General features: G+C 41.7%; 1 protein-coding gene across 2 annotated transcripts in view; it reads right to left on the bottom strand.

Annotated features, from left to right (window-relative positions):
- Nucleotides 1-23,652, bottom strand: part of OTOP2 (otopetrin 2) — a 62,438-nt gene that overhangs the window by 36,536 nt on the left and 2,250 nt on the right. The gene's annotated exons all lie outside the window — the stretch shown is intronic.

Genomic DNA, 23,652 nt, shown 5'->3' with positions numbered 1-23,652 from the left:
TCCTGCTATACACTTTTTCCAATCTTGAACTAGTCTGTATCTCCATAAAATAGTTGACAGAGGGTTAATTTAAGTGTTCTGGAATGTGCATTTCCTTTGGGTACTTCCATAATTTGTCCTGTTCAGTGCAGTTTGCTATGGTATATAAAATTTGAATATGGTTATTCACAAAGAAGAGGGAGTCAAGCTATCTTCCAAAGCGCCTGAGGGCAGGACAAGAAGCAACGGATGGAAACTAATCAAGGAGAGAAGCAACCTAGAACTAAGGAGAAACTTCCTGACAGTTAGAACAATTAACCAGTGGAACAACCTGCCTCCAGAAGCGGTGAATGCTTCAACACTGGAAGTTTTTAAGAAGAAACTGGACAGCCATTTGTCCGAAATGGTATAGGGTTACCTGCTTGAGCAGGGGGTTGAACTCGATGACCTCCAAGGTCCCTTCCAACTTTATTATTATTATTATTATTATTATTATTATTATTATTATTAATCGCACAGTTAGCCAGATGTTCAGACTGCATTTGGCATACTCCTCCTCCTCCTCCTCCTCCTCCTCCTCCTCCTCCTCCTCCTCCTCCTCCTCCTCCTCTTCCTCTTCCTCTTCCTCTTCTTCTTCTTCTTCTTCTTCTTCTTCCATGATCCAGTGAACATTTGCAAGGCACTTTCTCTTCTTCTTCTAAAACCAGACTGTATTGTACGTCAAGCAAGTTCTTTTTCCCAGGTTGGACCCTACATTGTTATAGGATGTTCAACCAAATTTTGCTGGCATATGAACCGGGGTAATAGAGCCATATTTGCAGCAGTCATTCTTCTTTGAGATTGGGATGAACCCTGATCATTCTCAGTCTTTTAGCCATTCATTGGTGTCCCATGTTTCTTAACATAGCTTTGCAATTGCTGCTGTTGGTATTATTCTGATGGTCCAGAGGACTTTCCTTTGGGCAGTTGTTTCAGTGCTACCTCCTTTGCTGGTATATCTAGTTCTCCTTCAGATTACTATTTGTTACAGGCTTTTTTTTTTAAATGACTAGTTGTATACAATTCCTCAGTGTCTTCCTGACATCTCTGTTTGCTTCTGATCATTCATTACTTTCCCATCTCTACTGCTATTGGTCCTTTGCATGCAGTAAATAGTTTATGGGTTTCTTTCCTCCATTTCTTTGCAATGCTCATTCTAGAACTTTGTCATTTTTAAATTTATGTTGAAATTCTGCATTTAGCTGGCTTGTTTCACCTATGTCATCAAGGCTTTACCCTTCCTCTTCTGTTCAAGAGTTTGGATGGTTCTTCTGATAGCCATTTGCTTATTTGTATGCATTTTTTTTTTTTTTTTGCACAAGCCTTGACCCTGGGCTCTCCTGAGCATGCTTTTCATTTCTTCCCAGAGTTCATCCAAAGATTTTCTAGTGAAATTAAATAAGTTGAACGTGTTCTTTACTAGGATTGCATGTGCAGATGGATTTTTTTCAATGTTATATTTCCTTGGAGCAGTGTTCTTTTTTGATGTTGCAGAAACTGAATCTAAAACAGATTTTGGCTAGTTTGGTTGTTGTAGAGTCCATTTGGAGATGTCATATCTACAAATGTTTTTTAGGTTGATTTCTTGACAGAACTGCAACAAGCTTTCTTCTAAATCAGATCTATTAACTATTTCTGCTTCTTCTTTGTCTCCAATTTTGCTGTTGAGACCTTCCATGATGGCTGTTACATTTGCTTTGGGTGGCTGTTGTAATCCTTCTTAAATAGCGATCCAACAGCGTTTCATTCCTCCTTTAGATGGATCTGTGGTTGGTGCATATATTAGGAAAATTGTGAGAGGTTGAACTTGGATCTGATTAGCCATTATTCTGTCATAATGGCAGCTGGCTGCTTTCACCTGATTTGCTGGCTTTCTTGTCTGTAATCAGTGCTAGTCCATTCTTTCTGTCCTATTGGTATCGTCAATTCATCTGACTGAAAGTAGCCGTCTCCAGTCCAGTCCATCTATTTTGGCCTATTTTTGTCCTTCTCATTTCCTTCTGGATAGTATCCAGCTTGTCATGGTTTGTTCTTCATACCTTTCACATGCCAATCTTGTTCATTTTCTTCCGGTGCAATCTATTCCTTTTCTCACAGACTTGATCAGCTTTCAGGGTCTCCAAGGGGGTTTCTTCCCTTCCCACATTTTAATTTATTAGACTATCTACAGCAGGTCATTGGTCTTCCTTAGTAGCATGTTTAATGTTTTCTTTCCTGCGTGTCCCTCTTTCTGGTATTGTCTTTGACCTTTTCCATAGGGCAGTGTTTCCCAAACTTGACAATTTTAAGGCATGTGGACTTCAACTCCCAGAATTCCACAGCCAGCAATGCTGGCTGTGGAATTCTGGGAGTTGAAGTCCACATGCCTTAAAATTGTCAAGTTTGGGAAACACTGCCATAGGGTTTTGTGACTGAGTACTGAGTAAGTCACCAGCTCTTTCTCCGTTCCTCCCCGTTTATCCTGACTTAGGACTGCCTATAGATGAGCTAGCAGTCATGCACTTGGGTTTTGTTATACCATCTGTGCAGTCATGTGGTTGTAATATCTGGTTCTGTGCTAAAGCTATTCCATGCAAGGCCAATAATTGATTACATAGCAGGTACAGTCATGAGATGACATTTGCGGGCAGATGGACTAACCTTGTGATTATACCTTCAGTAGTAGGGTCTAGCCACTGCAGGTATAATCACAAGGTTAGTCCACCTGCCCACAAATGTCATCTCATGACTGTACCTGCTTTGTAATCAATTATTTCCACTAAATCATTGCTAAGATAATTATTCTTCCCCAGCATAATATTAAAGTGAAAATTATGGATTTTTAAAAAAAGGACGATGAAGGCATAAGATGGCAGTTGCTGAAATTTTGGATGCAGCTAACCACCCACTATCCATTCATTTCAAATGGCATTGTAAGCTTAGAGCGGGTGGGGGGAACCAATATTCAAAAATACAAAACACAGCAATGCTGCTGAATGATCCTATTAGTGTATTAAAAGAAATGGGATATACCATCTTTATAATTCAGCGGGGATAAATGCCACAGCAGACATGATGGGAGAAAACGGAAGCCTAAAACCCTAGCAGACTCCGCTCTACTAGACACCATCTAGAAGGATGGGGACTGCAATTCCCACAATCCCAAGTATCGCTGTAAATGTCTGCCTATTTTAAAAATGACAAGTTGGGGAAGCTGTTTGAGAACAGAGAGAAAAGCCATCTTCTATATAGGAGGAAGTCCTCCACATTGCAGTCGTTCTGATCTCAGTTAATACTTTAGAGCAGGGGTGTCAAACTGCCAGTCCACGGGCCGGTTGCACCATACAAAAGCTGCGCCCACCCCAGCTCCGGCAATGCAAAAAAAAAAAAAAAAAAAAAAAGTTGCAATATGTCACGACACATCATGTGACGTGGTGAATTTGACACCCGTGCCTTAGAGAAAATAGTGACCAAGATTTTTTGATATGCTTCCAGAGAACCTTTACAGCATAAACTTCCAGGCTCACATACTCAACATGAACAACTGCATGAACTCCGATTCTCAGTTGGTATATGCACAGATTTAGAGAACAACATGGCAATACTGGCATCAAATGCAATATGCATGGAAGGTAATCAGGCGTATTAAAACCCATAGAAGTGTTTGTCATAGAAGTGTTTGTCATTCTTGGTTTTTCTATCCCATGGCTCATGGGATGATTGCATTCATTCACCTTCTGCTATGTCATAATATGGTTTATTATTTTTGCTTAATAGATATAAATACTGACACCCACGTTAGTAAATCATGATTTATAGCTCAACAGCTCTGTACACGTCATCCCAATGCTGGGTCGGCCTAGCATAAATTTCATTGGTCTTTAAACCTCACTGAGGGGCTAGGTAGGATTAGTGATGCAATTGCTCCCTCTGCTGGTGAAGAGATGACTAATAAGAGACCACATCCCTGTTAGGGCTGCATCCATTTACGGTACTTCAGCGACTGGCAAAAAATAAAAAAATAAAAATAAAAATCCTGACTAGAATCCAATCCCCATTTCCTCTCTTCTCTCTCCTTCCTCTGCAATTTATCTTCTTTGTGCCACGTTGAAAGTGAATTCAGCCCCAACTGTACTCAAAGTATGAGAAGACTTCCATTCAAATGTATTTGAATCCCTAGTTATTTCAGAAGAATTGTCCACCATACTGGAACCTGGTCAGTCCCATAGATATATCAAGAAAGTATCCATCTCCCTGGGCCATATTGAGCAAGTTATTATTCTATGGTTAGAGTTGGATGAATTAAAGAATGATATTGGTAATGACTAAAAAAAGATATGAGATTTCCCCCAAATCCTGGTCGTTTTCAGAAAATGGAAAGTCTAAGGTTATTTCTGTATAGCAGTTGGCACCCTCCAGATATGTGGTGGCTGCGGTGTTCACATTCCCCCAGATAGCACATTGAGAAAGAATTATAGTTTAAAATCTGTGGGTTTATCGCATCTGAAGGGCCCATGACTGAGGGAAGATTCCTGTTGAGCTTCTCTGTATCATCCCATAATTGATTCTGTGACATGGACTGAAACGTCTGTGCCTTCCTCCCAAACACAATGAGCTGAAACCAAAACTGAGCAGTTACTTCCACCCAGCAGGTGTGTCTTAAATTAAGGAAGTATTCGAAATCTCATCGGACAGGGTAAGATAATAAACAGCATAATGACGTGACGTAATACAAAATGAAGCTGTGCCCATTTAACGCAGTATTTAGAAAGCTTTGGAGGTGTATGCATTCATCATGAGTCAATCCTCGCCACCTGAGGAAAGCAGACATTCCTGCATTATTCAAAATATGTGCAACTCTGCTGCTTGGGACATGATGGGCCATCAGTAATAGCACATTTCAAAAAGAAGAGTGGTGTTTCATCAATCATGTCTTTCAGGCGGTTCCTGCTAGGAAGAGTCTAACAAAAGTTAGCCTGCTACTATCATATGCTTGAGGTCTTCATTTGGCCATCAGACTATCTACCTGACATCCACCAGGAAGAGAGTTGTGCATTATGTGTGATGGGGCATGTGATTCTGAATCAAGAGATACAGGTGGTCCTCACTTTTAACAACCATTCGTTTAATGACCGAGGTTACAATCGCACTGGAAAAAAGTGACCCATAACCAGTGGTGGGATTCAAATATGTGAACAACTGGTTCTCTGTGTGGATGCCACTTCCGGAAGTCCATTCTGGGCCTGGGCAACAAAAAATTAGTTACTGGTTCTCCCGAACTGGTGCGAACTGGCTGAATTTTACCACTGCCCATAATCAGTCTTTGCACTTATGACCATTGCGGCATCCCCTTGGTCATGTGATCAAAATCCAGGCACTTGGCAACTGGCAGGTACTTACAACAGTTGCAGTGTCCCTGGATTATGTCCTGGGATTTGCAGCTTCCCAGCTAGCTTCTGAGAAGTGAATTGAGTGGGGGGGGGAGCTGGTTTCTCTTAACAACCATGTGATTCACTTAACAACTGCAATGATTCACTTAACAACTGTAGCAAAAAAGTCATAAAATTGGGTATGACTCAATCATCTTGCTTAGCAATAAAAATGCTGGTCCCAACTGCAGTCATAAGTCAAGGACTATCAATAATTAATAATAATAAAGTTGGAAGGGACCGTGGAGTCATCTAGTCCAACCCCCTGCTCAGGCAGGAAACCCTATACCATTTCAGACAAACGTGTACCTGTATACATTCTCTTCTCCATTACTGAAGAACAACTAGGGCAATATCCATTTGATATGGTACAAAGCTTCCCTGATTAACAGGGCCCTTTTCTTTCTGCTTCTCCTTGTTCAGCTTGCTCAGGTTCATGAAGAAGAGGACATATTTAAAATAGCAAGTAAAAAGACAAGCTATTAGTTCATATAATTAGTTCATAAAATTCCAGCTTGTGGAGGGTCTTGTCCACGAACGTTATACATTTGTTGGACACGTCCTAGAGACTATTCCCCAATTCTTTCTCGTCACTATTAACCTTACTATCTGTGGCTGTAATCTGCATGTACCTTCACGTAGTAGCACTCTCAGTCAATCAGTCTCCAGACTGAGCTAACCAATATCTGAGGACCAAGAACATAAAACTTGCTAACTACTGTTCTCTTGTGCTGATCTTGCTCCAGGGCATACTAAACCAAGTGTCCCCCCCCCAACTCTGTCTCAGAAACAAAACCCCCAAAGTTGTTAACAGCAAACACATGCAGAACAATTCCTGTGATTTTTGCAGATTAGATTGTCAGCATGATGGCTTTTTTTTTTTTTTTTAGGTTGGGTGAAAGTGCAGGGCCCCCAAGCAATTGATCCAAGAGATGGGCAGCACATAAATTTGAGAAATAAATAAATAAAGCAATTGCAAAACATCATTTCCCCTCCCCTCTTCAATTAGATTAGCACCCCCACTCCCTGTTTGGCCTTTCCTAAGACCTTGAAAACCTTGCTTTGTACCCGAGCCTGTGGTCCTGGGTGGCGGTTAGAGCCTGTCTCCTGGTTGTGTGGATGCGTTTTTATTTTAGTTTTTACATTGTGTTTTTTTATGTGAAAGCCACCCAGAGATGTAAAAATGAGATGGGCTGCTAGATGAATTAAATAAATGAACAAATATACAAATAAAATTCTATTGGTTAGAATTGCAAATTGATCTACTACTTGATGGAAAAACATAAAAAAAATTGGTTGTTTTCAGAAATGAGGAAAATGGAGGATCCCTATCCCTTTCCCTCTCCCCCATTTTATTATTTTGTTTTGCTACATATACAGAGCCCTAAACAATCTTTGGACAATTATAGGCCATAATACTAGAGATGTGGAAATGTTCTCCTCTTGAACCATCTACAGACAAACCATTTCAGCTCCTTCACGCAGGGGAGCTGATTTTCCCAGCTGAGGAGATTTGAAAGCAGCCAAAGAACTTCTTTCTGTGGCAGCTCATGTTTGGAATATTTGCAATCATTTTTTCCAGGAGCTCTTGACTGCCCTCTTGAATTTCTTATTTTAGAAGATAACCTACTGGCCTGACCTGATCAGATGAACTAATGAAAGACCCGCTGCCTGGTAATCCATCTGATGTGTGGATGAAACTGTTACTACAATCAGCAAACCAAGATCACCTGGGAAATCTGTCCTGATTGATAGTTAGTAAAATTTATGATACCATTGTTCTTTTGTATTTTCTGCTTTTATCTTTCTTTTCTTTAGGGTTAATTCAGAAAAGGCCCTTGTCCTGCAATTGCCCTGCTGACATTATTCATAGAATTTTACTGGGAAACCGGGTATTGTTAAGATGTAAGTATATCTTTTCTGTCCACTGCTACCCTCATTTGAAGCAGAATACAACCGAAAAATTAAAGACTTTTGATTGTAGTGCTAAGAGCTCTCCGTCTGAAGAATTCAGAGGTCATACAGTAAAATCAGGTGTTAGTTTTCGGCCAGAGGGAATCAAGGACGCTTACTGTATATTCTTGAATGTGTAATACATTAGCTTACAGTTTATTTTAGAAGTCGGTACCAAAACTGATTAAAGCCATTCATCAATCAACCAAAAATAAATTGCAAATCAAGAGATATTCAAAACTGTCCACAAATTTGAGCATTTGGGGGGGGGGAAGGGTGATGGATAAGACAAAAATGGCGGGTTTTCTCATAGTGTCCTTTCTTAGGACTCTCACAGAGAAGCTGTTGGCATCTGCTGTTATTGGCGGAAACAGATTTGTTAGAACTGGTGCACCTTTGATCCAAATTCCGCCTAGTTCAGAGTCCCCATGTTCTATATTTCTTTGACCCCCTCTTTGGCCAGCTTCTTGTTGAAAGCAACAATTTCTCTTGACTCAACAGAGTTGGATCAGCCGAATATACTAATTACATGCCTAAACTTCATAGCAAGATCAGATTCCTTTTGGAAAGGCTGTTGTGAAACCATTGCCGGTTTTATCCCTTTGAATGTTCCTCAATATTCAGCCCTTGGGGCAGAAACTACCGCAGTGAGGGAAAGCATCTTTTTCTCAGTTCTCCTCCTAAGCATGAGGAAATAGCTACACGCCTGCTTCTCTTTCCTCCTGATCACTTTTTTTTTTAAGTTCTCTTGTAGCCTCATCTTAATAAATATGCTGATTGATTTATTTTACTGGAAACTATTCCAAGTAAGGAAAAGGGGGCACGTAAGGCTGCAGTTGGTGTGCTTTACAATTCCTATATTCTCCTCCTCTTCTCTGATCTGGTTTGACAGCTGAGGTACTGCTTTGAGACAAGACTTTGATCATGAAAATGTCTTGCTTTGTTCACAGATTGCATAGGGACTTAAGCGATTGTGTTCTATTTGATTGTGTTCTATTTGCAATTCACCCGCTGCTTCAGGGCACTTTCTTTATCAAAGAACAGCCATTAAGAAGTAAAGGATGGGATCAGACCACAAGGCTTTTTCATTGATAGTCCTAGGAGGCTTTCATGTGTAAGTAGACTTGGGTTCACCCCAAGTTTTGATGGTCTTTGAAGGTTAGTTGATAGGTAGATGCTTCCTTCGGAAACCCCAGTGCATAACTCCAGGGCACGGACATAACAGAAGGTAAATGACAGAAAGTACCTATATCAGGAACAGGATTCTTAGTTGACTGCCAGGTTTCTCAACATTGCATTTTTTTTTCCAGACAAGCTAATTGATACCTAAATTTAGAAAAGAATATGCTATTTGATTTCAGCCTTCTTCAGTCCACTCCACAGAAGATTTCTTAACAGTTGCACAACTGCTAGAAAGTATTTTGAATATATAAAAAGTGACGTTCTATTTTAGTCCGATGTGTACAGCTGTTGAATAAGATGGGGAAAACTCCATCAGGACATCATTTAAATACGGAATCATTTTTCAGAGGAAGTATTTGCAAAATACAGGAACAAAAATTTGAATGGTGGCTTGTCCATCATTTGTTTGTGCCCATTAGTTTGGTTTTGATCATTTCTTTCCTTCACCTCTACTACACCAGAATATTACACAACATGATAAATATCAAGGGGTATCCAAATACAGCAATTAATTATTTCCCCTCATATCAATATCAGATATTTGCCTAAGTGCTATTAAGAAGCTGAATTTTTGTTCCATTGGCAATGCACTTTGCTCCATGAAAATAATGCCATTTCCTATTTAATCATTTCAGATTGCTTTTGATTTTAATAAATAAAAACAGTCTTCTTTTGTTCATTCATACCACTGGTATAAATGGTTTAAATACCACATTCTTTGTATTTTAGTTCTATGAATCTTTAAACCTGCAATAACTGTTGGAAAAAATATATGGAATGCTTCAGTCTTGGAATTAGGATTTCTATATTAATTTATAACCTACATCAAATTAACATGCTAGTTAAACCCAAGTCTTGTTGGCTTCTTTCAATAATAACATGTATAAAATTGCTAAATCCTCTACTACATCAAGCATGTTGCGCAGAAATCCCATCATAAAGACAAAAACAAAGTCCTGCATCCCCAAAATGAGTAATTCTGGCAACTCAAGATGCTTATACAGGTGGTCCTTGACTTACAACCACAACTGAGCCCAAAATTCTTGTTGCTAAGCAAGACAGTTGTTAAGTGAGTTTTGCCCCATTTTACAACCTTTCTTAACCTTTCTTGTTAAGTGAATCACTGTAGTTGTTAAGTTACTAGCATGATTGTTCAGTGGAACTGGCTTCCCCATTAACTTTACTTGTCAGAAGGTCGCAAAAAGTGATCATGTGACTCCGGGACACTACAACTGTCATAAATATGAGTCAGTTGCCAAGTGTCTGAATTTTGAACAGCTGACCATAGGGAATGCTGCAATGGTTGTAAAGCTTTAGAGCAGTGGTGGTGAACCTATGGCATGAATGCCAGAGGCGGCACTCGGAGCCCTCTCTGTGGGCACGCGTGCCATGCCCCGGAGATGGCAACTGTCCCTCTTCAACCAGCCGCCCGCTAATTCACCGAGGTCCCATGTGGCCGGATGCATCCCAGCATGGCTGGTTTCCCTCCCCCCTGTCCCATCCCTCCTGGCCTCGCGTGCTCTCCTTTTCCCGGGCACAACCCACTGCATCACCTCCTCAGCTGTCGGCCGGCCATCCAGCTCATAGGCTGCTTCTCTGAACTTCTGGTGGTGGGCTGTGGAGCCCCAGAGTGCACTAGTTGAGGGGCCGGCAGGCTGTCGATGCTGACAGCACTGTTGGCCCCCATGCGCTCGCTGGCCTCTGTGTGTGGGGGCCGATGGTGTCAGGCAGCAGCTGCCCCGGCCCCTTCCTCGCCTTGCCCTGAGACAATGGCACCCCAGCCCTGCCTCGCCTTGCCTCGTCTCACCCTGCAGGACAAGCCTCCTGCCCACTGCCCCACCTGCCAGAGACCCCCTGGATCTCCCCGAACCCTGCCCAGTCCCCACAGGCATCCCTCCCCATGAGCAACATTGAGGTATCACGCCCACCTTGGCCACACCCACCCAGTCTGCCATGACCACCATAGCCACGCCCACCCAGTGGGCCACGCCCACCTGGCACCCGGTGATAAATAAGTGGGTTTTGGGCACTCGGTCTCTAAAAGGTTCGCCATCACTGCTTTAGAGGAAATAGCCAGATGTTAGAAGCCTAGTGGTGGGCAAGTGCAATAACTGTAAAATGAACGGCTTCAGCTCACTTTTTTTTTTCACATCCAAACTAGATCAACAAGTTCTGCCCTAGGAGGGACATGGGAACTTCAATGTTGGCAGCTTCTCAATTTGCCTCACCCTGATGTAATGCTAGGCCAAGGAAAAATATGTGCTGGATTTTGGAAAGGCCCTGAAAAACTCTAACACATTCTTTGGATGAGATCGTCTTTGCCAGATTTGCTCAATCAGAGGCAGTTCAGCCACCACTAAGGATGCTAAACTGAAATGATAATTAGTGATAGCGATCACTAATGTTGCTGCCCCCCCCCCACAAAGGATTTTTACATATGAGTAGGTACAAATGGCTCTCTAGTCAGACATTCAAAAAAAGAAAAGAAAAGAAAACCAACTACCCTCCCTATCCACACAACCCTTTTAAATTAATTTAGTTTTTTTATCCAGCCTTTATTATTTTTATAAATAGTGTAAGATGGCAAATAAACCTCTTCTTCTTCTTCTTCTTCTTCTTCTTCTTCTTCTTCTTCTTCTTCTTCTTCTTCTTCTTCTTCTTCTTCTTCTTCTTCTTCTTCTTCTTCTTCTTCTTCTTCTTCTTCTTCTTCTTCTTCTTCTTCTTCTTCTTCTTCTTCTTCTTCTTCTTCTTCTTCTTCTTCTTCTTCTTCTTCTTCTTCTTCTTCTTCTTCTTCTACTTCTCCTTCTCCTTCTCCTTCTCCTTCTCCTTCTTCTTCTTCTTCTTCTTCTTCTTCTTCTTCTTCTTCTTCTTCTTCTTCCCATTTTTCTCACAACAACAACCTTGTGAGGTGGGTGGGGTTGAGACAGAGTGACTGGCTCTAGGTCACCCAGAAGGCCTTCATGCCCAAGGAAGGACTGGAATTCACCGTCTCCTGGTTTCTAACTTAGTACCATCTGGCTGGCTGTCATGAAATATTTGTTAAAGAAACAAGACACTGCACATATTCCTATAAGGCTGATGTGGCTGGCTAGGATTCAGGCAATTGGTAGCCCAAACGTGGGTAAAGGGAAGCTGGGTTTGTTCACTCTGGGGCCAAGTGGGCCATTGAGGCTTCAAAACAAGAGGCAGAAATAACAAACATTCCTGGGCTCTGAAAGAAGTAGGCTAAATGCTTCCGTTTGAGAAAGTCTTTCTTTAGCATCTGCTTATTCTGAATTCCCTTGAAACCCAATCACCCACTTGACCTACTTCCCTTTAAGGCACCATCTGAACCCATAAGGCAGCAGGAGGTGGCTGGATTCTGGAGGACCTAACACCCAATGGCATCTTCAACCCACTCCTAGCCTGTCACAAAGGCAACCCACCGCCCATCTCTCCTTGGTGTTCTGCAAAAGACCTGTTCTCCAAGCTCTGCCAGCACATGTGGGGTTGGAGCTGTCCATCGCCTCCTCCCCTGGGCTTTTCTTCCTGATAAGCAAGGCCTCTGTCCAAACTGGGGGGGTAGGGAAGGCGCTCTTCTTGCTCTTTGCATTTTGATAACTGGTTGTTGCTTAGGGGAACATGGGAAATCAGGTTGTTAATCCTTCCCTTCCCTTTTTTCTTTTCCTTTTCCTTTTCATCATCATCATCATCATAATAATAAAGTTGGAAGGGACCTTGGTGGTCATCTAGTCCAACCCGCTTCTCAGGCAGGAAACTCTACACCATTTCGGACAAATGGCTGTCCAGTCTCTTCTTAAAACTTCCAGTGTTGGAGCATTCACCGCTTCTAGAGGCATGTTGTCCCACTGGTTAATTATTCTAACTGTCAGGAAGTTTCTCCTTAGTTCTAGGTTGCTTCTCTCCTTGATTAGTTTCCATCCATTGCTTCTTGTCCTGCCTTCAGGTGCTTTGGAGAATAGCTTGACTCCCTCTTCTTTGTGGCAGCCCCTGAGATATTGGAAAATGGCTATCATGTCCCCCCCTCGTCCTTCTCTTCATTAAACTACACATACCCAATTCCACCTACTGTTCCTTATATGTTTTAGCCTCCAGTCCCCTAATCATCTTTGTTGCTCTTCTCTGTACTCTTTCTAGAGTCTCAACATCTTTTTTATATCGTTGTGACCAAAACTGGATGCCGTATTCCAAGTGTGGCCTTACAAGGCATTGAAGAGTGGTATTAATACTTCACGTGATCTTGATTCTATCCCTCTGTTAATGCAACCCAGCACTGAGTTAGCTTTTTTGGCAGCTGCAGCACACTGCTGGCTCATATCTAAATGATTGTCCACTAGGACTCCGAGATCCCTCTCACAGTTACTACTATTGAGCAAGTTACCCCCTATACTATACCTGTACACTTGGTTTTTCTTGCCTAAATGTAGAACCTTACTTCTTTCACCATTGAATTTTCGTTTTCGTTTTCGTTTCCTTTCCTTTCCTTTCCTTCCTTTTTCTTTTCTTTTCTTTTCTTTTCTTTTCTTTTCTTTTCCTTTCTTTTTCTCTGTTCTGTTCTTGCAGAAATTCCATTAAAACAGGGGAATGGGATGGGAGGGATAGGAAGGTAAGGCTGGCCATCGGAGAGCAGAAACAAGAGGGGGGAGGGAAGTTTCTGTGTATGTGTGATTGGGTGTGAGTGTATGTATGTACTCCTGCACGTGAATGAAGCAAGGAATCCCTAAACTTCTTGACAATTATAAAGAAGAGAAGGAAAGTCCCTCCCGCCCCAATTCCTCCCTTTGCTCCAGGAGAATTGGGAAGGATACAGATGTTTCTCCCAGTACTCCTGGACCAGAACTGAGAAATGTTTTTGGTCTGTTGAGCCAAGCCTTAGGAGAAAATATCTCTCACACAGGCTGGAGTGAAAGTGAAGAGTTCAGGAAACTGAAAGAACAGTGAAATGATAATGTACAGGCAGCCCTTGACTTACAACCCTTCATTTAGGGATTGTTTGAAGTTACAACGGGACTGAAAAAAGTGCCTTTTGACCGTTTTTCACACTTACAACTATTGCAGCATCCCCATGGTCACATGATCAAAATTAGGACACTTGGCAACTGGCCAGGGTCATGTGATCCCCTTTTGCGACCTTCTGATAAACAAAGTCAATGGGGGAGCCAGATTCACTTGACAGTCGTGTCACTAACAACAGCGGCAAGAAAGGTCGTAAAATGGGGCAAAACACACTTAACAACTGTCTTGCTTAGCAGTGGAAATTCTGGGGCTTCATTGTGGTCGTAAGTTGAGGACTACCTGTACCGTACTGTGACATGGTCTTGTGAATGAGCAACTCCTGCACTTACCAAAAGGGCTGGACTAGATGACCTTCAATGTCCCTTCCAATAGTACGTTTCTTTTGATATCTGGATCTTTATGTAAATGAAAATCATAGGTCCCTAAAGACTCACCCATGGATAGGAAGGTGTGGTTATTTGCTTTCCTGACATGGCTGGGAGAGGTCAAGAAGCAGGGGGGCTACCCAAGAAGAGTCACTTCTAGCCAAATACCTGGCCAGGATCATTGTCAAAGCTGGAAATCCAAATAGCAATTTTTAAAGGCAGCTTCATTTTTACCAGTATCAGCAGGGAAGATAAGTGGTTTAAGTCTGCCATGCAGAATTCTCCTGCATTTGATTGGCTGGCCTCAGAATGTTGTGAAACCATGATTCATATAAGCTTTATTTTTAAAAAAATATAATCAAATGCCTGGATTCATACAACACCTACCCCAGTAATTCTCACCTGATAATTTCCAGAGATACAAATCTCAACTCCCAGAATTTTCTCCAGTTCCAGCGCAGCCTGGGGAAGCCTGGGAGCTGAAATCCACACATCTGAGAGTTGCTGAGTTTGGGAAATATTTCTCTAAACCGAAACCTCTGATGGGGGGATGGGAGGAAAAGTGTCCTCTGTGCTGATCCTTCCTTCTTCCTCTCCCTACCTGCACCTCCTGCCTCCCCACATGCTATATGCTTATGTTGACAAACAACCAGGCTTGCCAACTCAACAATGACACATGTCTCTAGCTCATTTGATATCTCTGGGGTGCTGAGTGGAAGTGACACCAACTGTTACACAACTATTAGAAGCACCCGAGAAGCATCTTTCCTTCTCTAGGAAATTCAATCAGTTCAAAACCCACCTGACTTTCAGTTCCCTCCCTTGTTCATCTCTCCTTTCATTACGTATTAAAGTTGGGCTGATTGAACATCTTTCGTGTCAGAGCAAATGGCTTTGGGCATCTCCAACACGGGAGGAACAAAAACAAGTATTTCATCCAGGGGATTAGCTTCTTTAGGAGTCATTCAGATGCATTTTTGAAATGGGCCATTTGGCTCTTCATTACACAAATGTTGTTCTAACAGGAGCCTTTTCAGGTCAATGGAGCAGAAAAGCTCAGATGAAGGCTGGTCTGAGCTACAGAGTAGGCTGGGATGAGCTTCAGTTCATTCATCTGAGCCTGTATGGGTGGATGGGTGTGCATATGTGCATGCACCTGAGATATTTCCCTCGATATCCAGCTGGCAAGTAATGGGAGCCTTTTGTATGATGCACCCAGCAATCAAATTTTTCCAACTTCACAGGTGACTGCCAGATCCAACCGAAGTGCCGAGGTTAAAAACCTGACCTAGAATGGGAGGAGGCCAATAAGGACAGCTTAAGAAGGTTGATCTCTATGGCAAAAAAAAAAAAAAAAGTCAAAATCCTCTCCACTTGTTCTACTTATAGAAATAGAGTGCTTGCCAAAGGCAATAGGACCAAGCCCTTCACTGTTATTGGGGCAACTATCTAGTTCAAGGGAGTAGGGCCATCCCATTTGAAGGTTTACCAATGCTGCCTCTGACAGCTGCCATCTGATGGGTCATTCAAACTTCATCTAATGGCAGAGCATGTCCTGGAACCAGGATATCTGGAGGAACTCCTCCTTTGAAGTTAGGTTCTTCTCCATTCCTCTTTCTCTTTTTAGTCATGGCCCCATGGTTCCAAAATGCACTTATGGGGGAGATACACCTAGCCCCAGGGATGGAAGCTCTGTGAAAATCTACTGCTTATTTCAGTGAAGCAGGGCTTGCCAGGAAAGGATTCATCAGATCAGTTTCAAGAGCTGCAGGCCCTTGTTCTTTCTTTCGTTGTTTTGTTGCTGGTTGTACTTTGATCATTACAGTATACCGTATATTCCGGCGTATAAGACGACTTTTGAGAGCGTCGAAACAGCCTCCGAACTCGGGGGTCGTCTTATACGCCGAGTTGTCTTATACGCAGGAAATAAGGTAGTTTCTGGTGTATAAGACGACTTTCTAGGCATGCGACTCGGCATCGATCATCTTATACGCCGGAAATAATGTAGTTTCCAGTGTATAAGACGACTTTCTAGGTATGCGACTCGGTGTTGATCGTCTTATATGCTGGAAATACTGGTAGTTTCTGGCATATAAGACGATTTTCTAAGCATGCGACTCGGCATCGGTCGATCATCTTGCGACCTGGCGTTGAACTAGGGGGTCGTCTTATACGCCGGAATATACGGTAGATCCCAGAAGAATTTTATGAAGATTCTTCCCCCCCCCTTCTAGATATTGTGGGATCATAACCAGTAATAAAGTTCGACTGGATGAACTGGATGGTGAGCGCAGATTTGCCCACTCTGCCGCCACCCACCACGACCAGCTGGAACTTTCCCTGCCCCGGACCGTCCCTGCAGTCCGCGGCCATTGAGGAAGAGCCGGGTGCGGGGGTGTGAGCCTGTTGAATGAGAAATCTTCATCAATATCTTACCTCATCTGGCCCTTTGTAAATTGGATAGAGGAAGTGGCAAATAGTGTGGTTCCAATCATGCTGCAAGTCGGCCCATGTACAACCCTCCAGATAGGATGTGGTTACTCATCTCAGAAAACCCCAGCCAGCATTCTTGCAGCCAAATCCTGAGAATTGCCTTCCCAAAACATTTGGAGCCCAGCCAGCTAGAGATGGTTGAACCCTAATGGCACAGCTGCCAGATTTGAGAGCTTCTTGCATGTTTAGTGATATCATGAATCATTTTATGTAGTAACTGATAAGTAAGTAACCACATGTCTGGGTCTGGCAGATACCTTCTAAAAGCCCCCCCCCTCCCCAGTGCACACCTTTAACCCCTTAGCTAGCCTAATTCAAGGCAGATCGCTCAGGAAGACTGGGAAAGTTAGCAAATTGTGCCCCTTCCTTGGAGACTGAGTGCTGGATGGCTCATGCAAAATGGAGGTGGAACTCAGGGAGCTTGCCTGAATTTCTCAAATCCTTGCGTTAATTTCTTTGTGACTTTGGGCACAAATTCTCTCTTGTTGCTTCCTCACTTATAGAATGAAAAATTGCAGAGATGGAATGCTGATGATTAATTATCTGGTGTGTCTATCCGTGGTTGAGATATTGCAGTCATGAGATCAATGTGGTTACCATCCATGAGCTACTGGATAGTGGTTTGCACAGAAAAAAAAAAGTGCTCCAAACCTAAAATGTCAATAGAAGGATTAATGCTTATGTTGGAAGAGATCTATGTTGTTTTGGAAGGAAAGTGTGGGAAGAACATGATCTTTGTTGAGATGACAATCCATATCACCTTTATGATTAGCTTGTCATCAACGAGGTGTGGTAGCAACTCTGCTATTATCTTACCACCTTGAAGTTAAGAGAAAGTAAAGAGGAAGTTAGGGAGAGAATGTGACTCAAAAGAGTATGGGGCTTGAACCCAACCACACCTGTCTATATTGTCTTTGAACTACAGCTGTTTCTAGAATATGATATGGAGGGTTGGTTGGCATGAGACTCAAAACAAAATGTGAGACCACAATTTCACTTCTAAATGGCACACCCAGAGCGATGCTACAAAATGTGGGCAAGGCCAGAACAAACCTAGATGCTGAGACAGAATCTAAATCTGGATCTGATTTACAGTTTGAATTAAATACTATTGAATTGAATGACGTGAATAAAATACAATGAATATAATTACTCCCCATAATGATTTTCTCTGTCTTATGAAAAAAAAAAAGGCAGCTTGGTGGCAATATTTGGAAGGTCTGTGAAAGAGTAGTAAAGTGTTGAGAAGCATCATATAATTGGAAGACCATAGATGGGTTCCAGAATCTGGATGACCACCAGATGGCAGCAAAGAGTAAAGAGTTTTCTGTATCTTAGTGTTGCCTTCAAGACTATAGCCCTAACATAGAGGTCCCCAACCTTTTGGGCACCAGGGACTGGTTCTGTGGAGAGAGGTTTTTTCATGAACTGGAGGGGACGTGGTTTCACATGCTGCCTGCATCCCGCGGATGGAGCTTCGCTTGTTTGCATGGACAGTTTCTGGCATGCTGCAGACCAGTGCCGGTCCACAGACCAGGGGTTGGGGACCCCTGCCCTAACAGACTAGTGTGGGGTCTCAGTGGGTGCACCTTTCCCATACAGTTATAAATTCCAGCAGTACAGAGTGACACTTGCTTTTCTTTCCCCAAGGAGTCAGTGGAGGTAGTGTCACGCCTTTGGCAGTTCATAAACATTTTACCATCTCTCAGTTAGTAGGACACGGTTGCCTTAATGTGTAGTGGAGCAACGTTAACTGAGCCCATCCCTAGGATACCAAAAGGCTTATTGCATTCTTATTAAATACTCAAATCACAAATCAGCTGAAGCTCTGTATGTTTTCTGTACTCCACCTCCAACCTGTGACATATCTCACAGGTCAATTGAAAATACAGCACTTTATGTTTTTTGGAAATGGATCAAAACTATGGAATTCTATTGGCTCCAAGGTCTATGAAAGCTAAAATCTTTGGGGAAATGGTATAAAGCTGGCTTTCGGTGAGAAAAAGACATTTTCTTTCTGAAATGAAAGTTTAAATAGGTATGTATAGTTAGTTCTGTGAGATTTGGCATGTACCTTCCCAAATGCTATCATAATCTCGTGTGACAATAAATGGTGTCTCTCTCTCTCTCTATGATTTTATGCAAATTATATTGCTTACTTTGTTTAACTCATCTGGCACTCCTAAGTGGAAGCAGTTCAGGACCATAAGCTTTTGCCTCTGAAAATCTTGCTCACTCCACTGGGATTTCTGAGATTTCCCCAGATCTATACTTCCTCATTTTTAGGGTTTTTTTGGGCAGTCATAAAAGCTTTCTGTTTTTTTTTTCCTATTTTCCTTCTTCTAATGAGCAGATGATAAAATCCAGTCTGACCATAAGTGCCACTCAATGCTGTGGAAGTGAGGAATATCCCAGACTCATGAATAAATAATTGCATTAAAACAAGAGAGCCACTCAGAAGCATGAGGCAAAAAATTATGTTTCTTAGTAGGATGAGTGAAATATTTCCATAATACTGCCTTTTACCTAAATAATCAGGAACCCCGTAAGGAATGATCCCATGCAGATTAATATCAACATTTTTAGCAATTTATCACCTCCTTGCTTTGATTACATTTTGTAACAACCTTCCATTTTACTCTGTGAGGGCGATGAGCAGTTTCAAAATTTGATAAATAAATAAAAATACATTTCTGTAAAGTTTACTTTTTAAATCTGACATGAGCTTCTGTGGCCATATCATTGTCATGCACTTGGAGCGACATCTAGAATAATGTTATAGTAAAAAAGTTTGTCTTTGATATTACTACTCTTAATTTTATGGGCCAACAGTATTTGAAAGATCCTTTGATATGGGAACTAGATTGTTTGAAGGCCAAATATACTGTATAGCTTTAGAATCTTACAGGATCTTAGCCTTGGAGAGAAGCACCCCAGAATGTGATGGAAGATTTTAAAATCTTGTTTTCCTCATGTTTTCCAGTTTTCAGTTATCTGTGAAAAGTAGACCCAGCCATGTTAACAGCAGCCAATTATGGCAGTTAGGATACCTGATACAGTTTTGGTTGGCCTCCCATAGGTTGATTTGCCAAATATTGCTAGTCCCAAAACTGGATTATAGAACAGTCTTCCTTCTCAAAGATTTTTTTTAAAAAAACAAACAAACCATGGCCCATATCCGGAGAAGAAGGTTTTTCCATGGGGATCTATGTGGTAATTTGGCATCTGCTCTATCCCTGCCCATTGTCATCTGAATCAATTTATCACCAGCTCCTTTAAGATCTAGAGTAGCAAAATCTGTCTTCTCGTATTCCAGTTCTGCAGGGCTTCGGGATCATCAGATCCCCCTATTGTCTCCTACCTCACTCTACATTTCAGAATTAACAGCCACAAAGTCAGTTGCAAGGAAGTGGAAATGATGGCAGTGTAGAAGTCCTTTGAAGTCAGATATTTGCAGCCCACCAGCTGAAGTCAGAATGAATAAGCTGTTGTATCCAGCTCTGTATAAATACTGCAGCAGAGATGGGCAGCAGCCTTTGCAGTTGTATTCTTAGCTGTTGGAGGTTGTGAATAGATGGGATTAAGACAAGGGATCTAGAATTAAATAGGACTGTTCACCTTTTCCTCTTTCTGTTTCTGATATCCCATTTATTTCTTATCTTCCTGATGCTCTTGTTGTTTCCTTGTTGTCCGCCAAGAATAAGAAAAAGTTGCTCTGGGCAGAGCATGAAAATATTTTTTGGGGAAGAGAGTTTTGAAATTAAGGAGAAAGCAAAAAGATACTTTCAGATTGCTAACTCCCGTTGACAAAAAAGGAATTGGTTTGGGAAATCTATCCATTAATTTTGTCTTGCCTTCATACAGAGCAATGCTAGACATTTATTCAGAAGGAAGACTCAATGAATTTAATGGGATTTGGCTCTGACATCTCAGTGACTTAGGATTGCCTAAGGATTGTGTGATGGACTTAACAGATACCATGTTGCCTATGCCCGTAGAACTGTATAGATTATGAAAATGCAAAACCTAGCCATGAACAACGAATTACAGTATATAGCATTAAAAGGTGGAAGTATGCCAAAACTGTGTTCCTTTGCTCTTGAAAGAAGTATACTGTAAGACGTTCTTGGCATACCAGCTAGTGTCACTCCATGTGCTTCTCCAGTCATTTCAGTGTTCCCTCCCTCTGACTCAGCCCTCAAAGAGATCTAGCAACAGAGAGTGCTACTAAATTAATTACACACATTACCATGAAAAGTATTTGCAGCACGCTGGCAATGCTGCAAGAGATCTTTTGGTCATTTAGTGTGGAGTTCGTTTGTCCTTTATCTGAGTCTTTAATAGCCAGGGAGTTAAACCACAGATAAAAGTTAAGTCCAGGATTCCCTTGCTCAGGAGAATGGTAAGAAATTATGAGTTGGGTCTGAAAACAAGCCAAACCTCATTAGTGCTGACCCCTGGAAATTATAATTCTCCCAAAATTCTGGTCAGTGTTATAGTTCCACGCTGGAACCTGAGAAGATATTCTAGACACCATGCAGAGTAAATTTCTTTTTGTTCTTGTTTAGAACTTAGAACTTACACACACACACACACACACACACACACACACACACACCACACACATCCTTAATTTTTCTATATCTTTTATAGCATGGCATCTTCTTTCAATCATAAGCTGTTAATCCCCAACTTCCTACTTTAAGACTGCGAAGTCCTGGTAGACCTGCATGTTGCAGCAATCAATCTGCTCCCAGGATAGGACTCTTCATATACTGATGAGTCTACTAGTTTCTCAGCCTTACCATAAGGCATTGCACGTACAAACCGTGTCATGGTGATTTAAGGCTTTTTTTTAAATAAGAAAACATGGATCTGGTTGACTCCGATGGGGACTTAATGGCTGGGTTCATACATCACTTCAGGGCTTACTTGTTTTAACTATTATTTATTGGATAAGTCTAAATGATTGAGTTCACCCACCATGCCTGCCTGTAAATTGCTATCTGATCTTTAAGTAAACATGCCTAGAAGAACAGCTTTGAATTCCATACTGCTGGATTCTCACATCATGTGAATATGAAGTAGTTTAATTTTAAGATAGCATCATGCCTACAATATTGGCACCAACCTCGATGGCCTTAGAAGGTGATTGGAAAAATTCATGGAGGATAGGGCTAACAATGACTACAAATCATTAGTAATCTATTGTCTCATGTTGCTAAGGAGCATGAGCAAGAAGGTACTGCTGAGTTCACATCCTGCTGTGGGCGCACCATATGTGAATAAAATGTACATTACATCAGCTTTCCTCAACCTGGGCAACTTCCAGTTGTATGGATTTCAACTCCTAGAATTCCCCATCAAGCGGATTACTATAATAATAATAATAATAATAATAATAATAATAATAATAATAATAATAATAATAATAATAATAATAATAGTAGTAGTAAAGTTGGAAGGGACCTTGGAGGTCATCTAGTCCAACCCCCTGCTCGGGCAGGAAACCCTACACCATTTCGGACAAATGGCTGTCCAGTCTCTTCTTAAAAACTTCCAGTGTTGGAGCATTTACTGCTTCTGGAGGCAGGCTGTTCCACTGATTAATTGTTCTCACTGTCAGGAAGTTTCTCCTTAGTTCTAGGTTGCTTCTCTCCTTGATTAGTTTCCACCCGTTGCTTCTTGTCCTGCCTTCAGGTGCTTTGGAAAATAGCTTAATTCCCTCTTCTTTATGGCAGCCCCTGAGATATTGGAATACTGCTATCATGTCCCCCCTTGTCCTTCTCTTCGTTAAACTAGACATACCCAATTCTCGCAACCGTTCCTTATATGTTTTAGCCTCCAGTCCCCTAATCATCTTTGTTGCTCTTCTCTGTACTCTTTCTAGAGTCTCAACATCTTTTTTACATCGTGGTGACCAAAACTGGATGCAGTATTCCAAGTGTGGCCTTACCAAGGCATTGAAGAGTGGTATTAATACTTCGCGTGATCTTGATTCTATCCCTCTGTTAATGCAGCCTAGTACTGTGTTGGCCTTTTTGGCAGCTGCCGCACACTACTGCTAAAACCTATACGATATCATATACTGATCTGAAATAAACCTTATCACAAGCTACTATGGTTGCAGTCCTGGACCACCTATGTAGAACTTAAGGACCGTATGGCCTTGATATTAAAAAATCTTCTTCCAGAATGATAATGTTCCATTCTCTGGGGGAAAAAAATATATTGCATACCTTATTTATATACACAAACATGCTTCTTGCCTCTTGGTCATCTGATTTACAAGACAAAATAGGACAAGAAAGGAAGCTCCATTAGATACATACTGGCTGCAGCCCAGCATGTAATTTAAAATGTTAATATTTACTAGCAACAAAACAAAGAAATCTATGATACATGCACATACTAGATTAAGCATGCTGGACTGCTGACACGAGACTTCCAGTAGTCTGGACGAAACAATTATTGTGATGCTCTTTGTAAAAGGCAGTGAAGGAGACAGTGAAAGATCCATCAAACAATGTGGAACAGAATGAATGTCTTAATTCTAACCAACATTTTGCATATCATTTTGAGTGGAGGCAGAAACAAAAGTTACTGTTTTCAGGACCAAATCATTACTTCGAGGAGTAGCATATTCTTTCCAGTTGAATCCTGACCCTTTCAGGATGGCGATAGCAAAGAGATCCCCCTGTTCCCATCCCCGATGATCATGAAACCTATCGATAGTTTTAATCATAAAGGTGCAAACGTTTCATTTTCCCCTGGAACCGCCAGTGCTGGAATAGTTAAATCCTGTAAAGTTCTGTAAAGAGCCCATATCTACCACATGGAGCTTTTGACTCTGCTGCTTCATCTTGCACTCTCCCGTTGTTAAAATGCCTTGTCCAACCATTTCATTAGTGCCAAGTGTTAGGAGCAGCACCCTCAATTAGTTTTTCCCTCACCATTTGGGCAGGTATCTACTTGAGGCCCAGAGAGAAAAAGAAAAGGGGTGCCAACTGAAAATAGTCTGTTCAAGTTTTTCTTCAACCCCAAATCAATGCAGTCCCCCCCCCTACAGTGTCAACAAAATCTGCTTAACATCTTAAGTCAACTTGGGTTCAACTGCAACATATCTTGTTGGGGAGGACTTAAAGGCCCTTAAAGATATGTTTGACTGCATGCACTGCAGATAGAACAAAACACTGAAATTCTGTCCGTGCCAATGT

The sequence above is a fragment of the Crotalus tigris genome, unplaced genomic scaffold, assembly GCF_016545835.1.
Source record: "Crotalus tigris isolate CLP2741 ecotype Arizona unplaced genomic scaffold, ASM1654583v1 scf7180000017814.3102382, whole genome shotgun sequence".
In the NCBI taxonomy this organism is placed as follows: Eukaryota; Metazoa; Chordata; class Lepidosauria; order Squamata; family Viperidae; genus Crotalus; species Crotalus tigris.
Note: the sequence above shows the minus strand (reverse complement) of the source record. Positions and strands in the feature narration are given on the sequence as shown.